General features: G+C 37.6%; 1 pseudogene; it reads right to left on the bottom strand.

The window, feature by feature from the left end:
* Positions 1-758: 758 nt before the first annotated feature.
* LOC148296518 (secreted RxLR effector protein 161 pseudogene) lies at positions 759-1,457 on the bottom strand (annotated as a pseudogene).
* Positions 1,458-2,780: the final 1,323 nt, after the last annotated feature.

Here is a 2,780-nt window from a genome sequence, read left to right as displayed (position 1 = left end):
TGGAGCACGCTTTGAGTATTATTTCGTGCTCTCAATGAAAGCACCAATTTGTGGGAGCAATTTTCGTCTAAGATTCTGTCTTCCTCTTCGCTTCTCTTTCTCCCTGCAAAACAATATGGAGTGAAAAGACCACACTTGGGGAGTGTTGGCCAAAGGCCTTCCGATGCCTAAGTTAGGTCGAGTGTTTGTAGGAAAACAATAACTAACAAAAGGATGGAGATTTCTATAGGGTGAGAACCGGGTGGCCGGAGCCGTGTGTGGTGGTCGGAGCCTTGTGTGAGAGAGAGAGAGTATGGCTGCTAGGGTTTGTGAGACAGAATTTCTGCAGAGTTTTAGACAGAAGTTTAGACATACCTCAACCCTTGGTGTAGCCACGTATTTATAGGAGCCTCTTTGAGATTGATTTAATTAGGGATTTGATTAAAATCAAATCCCCAATTAAGTTAAGAATCAAATATTTCCCAAATTGATTGGCTTAATTATTTGACCTCGGATCCGTAGATATTTTGTTTCCACAAACTGTATGTGTATAGATACACCAGGTCCACTTAATGCTTCTAAAATGAAGCTTTGTATGGTTGCATTCAAACTTTAATTCATGAAAATAAATCATGAAGACAAATACTACTTAACTGAAGTATAATGAGAAACTGTATCAACCAAAATATGAAACTTCAATAGTTAAGCAAAATCAAAACATAAAAATTCTACCTCAATGCATATTTAATAACTGAAAATAAACTGTAAATTTACTCCCACTATTCTGCATCATCGAAACTAGCCAAAATCCCCATGCTAGTCACATGTCTCTTGAATATACTATTGGGAACTGCTTTATTCAAAGGGTCAGCAATCATGTCATGTGTGCTTATGTGATCAATCCGAGTCTGGCCTTGCTTTATCTTCTCTCTCACTAACAGAAACTTTATTTCAAGATGTTTTGTACCAGCTGACCTCTTGTTGTTTCTAGAATAAAATAGTGTTGCACTATTATCATAGAAAATCTGCACATGTTTAGCAATCAAATCCACCACACGCAAACCTGTTATAAAGTTCTTCAACCAAGATGCATGGATGGTGGTCTCATAACAAGCAACAAACTCAGCCTGCATCGTTGAAGCAGCCACAGTACTTTGCTTTGAACTTTTCCATGAAACAGCTCCTCTTGCTAGCAAGAAAACAAATACTGATGTAGACTTTAAATCAATTGGACAACCTGCAAAATCATAATCACAATATCCTACTAACTCCAAGCTTTCTTGTCTTTGATAAACCAGCATAACACTCTTGGTCCTTTGAAAATATCTCACGATTTTCTTGGCTGCTATCCAATGTGCATTTCCTGGATTTGCTTGAAATCTGCCTAAGACACTAATTGCAAAGGCAATGTCTGGTCTTGTGCATACTTGAGTATACATTAAGCTGCCCACTAAAGATGCATACGATCTATTCTTCATCTCTTCCTTCTCCAACTCATTTTGAGGACTTTGAGCTCTACTTAATTTGTCTCCTTTTGTAATAAGAACTTCCCCAGATGCAAATGGTTGAGGCTCGACTTTCTATTAGTCCATATCTCAAATGGGGTCTTTGATAATGCCTTACTTGGTACACGGTTTAGGATGTAGTTTGTTGTCCTTATTGCCTCGCCCCATAGGTAATTAGGTAGCTACGAATTGCATATCATGCTCCTCACCATGTCCTTGAGTGTTCAATTTCTTCTTTTAGCTACACCAATCTGCTATGGAATTCCTGGATTGGTGTATTGTGCAACAATTCCACATTCCTGCAAATATTTAGCAAAAGGTTCGGGGTGTCTGCCAGTTTGATCAAATTTTCCATAATATTGTCCTCCCTTATCAGACCTAACAACTTTTATCTTTAATTCTAACTGTCTGTTAACTTCTATTTTAAAAATTTTAAAAGCTTTCAGAGCACTAGATTTTTCTGTAATGAGAAACAAGTAGCCGTACCTAGAGTAGTCATCTATGAAGGTTATGAAGTATATGTGGCCTTCTAGAGTTTGCATAGGAAAAGGGCCACAGATGTCTGTATGTATTATTTCTAAGAGTTGACCACTTCTGTTTGAGCCTTTCTTTCTTGCCTTAGTTAATTTCCCTTTAATACAATTGGCACAAACATCTAAATCAGAGAAGTCTAATGGTGGCAGGACTTGTTCTTTAACTAGGCGTTGGATTCTATCTTTAGAGATGTGACCTAACCTATTGTGGGAGCAAATATTTTCGTCTCCAATCACAACACGCCACATGGAAAAGAAGATTATCCCTTAAATTAATTAATTAAACCTATTTATTTGGTTAATTAATTAATAGGGATGATATCTTAATTATAAGATATTATCTTTATTTAATAAGATAATATCATTAATTGGGATATTATCCTAATAAGGGGATAATATCTTAATTATAGGGTATTATCTCATAATTAATGAGATAATATCATTAATTCAGATATTATCATAATAAAGGGATGTAATCAAGTCCGACTCAATCTCTACGAAACCCTAGCCCCGAGGCTCCTATAAATAGATGACTTCATTCATCATTCAAGGTACATCTAAACCTACTCCTGCTACTCGAGAAAAATACCTGAAGCTCTCTTTCCCCCTCCACTCTCCACTCTCCAAATTTTCTCCACACGGCTCCGGTCGCCCGGTTCACACCATACATACAACTCCGTACCCTTTGCTTAGCTATTGTTTTCCTACAAACACTCGAACTAACTTAGGCATCGGAGGGCCTTTGGCCAACACCCCCCGGGTG

This window comes from Prunus avium, chromosome 2 (genome assembly GCF_965620075.1).
Source record: "Prunus avium chromosome 2, drPruAviu1.hap1.1, whole genome shotgun sequence".
Classification (NCBI taxonomy): domain Eukaryota; kingdom Viridiplantae; phylum Streptophyta; class Magnoliopsida; order Rosales; family Rosaceae; genus Prunus; species Prunus avium.
This window is presented reverse-complemented; position numbering and strand designations above follow the sequence as displayed.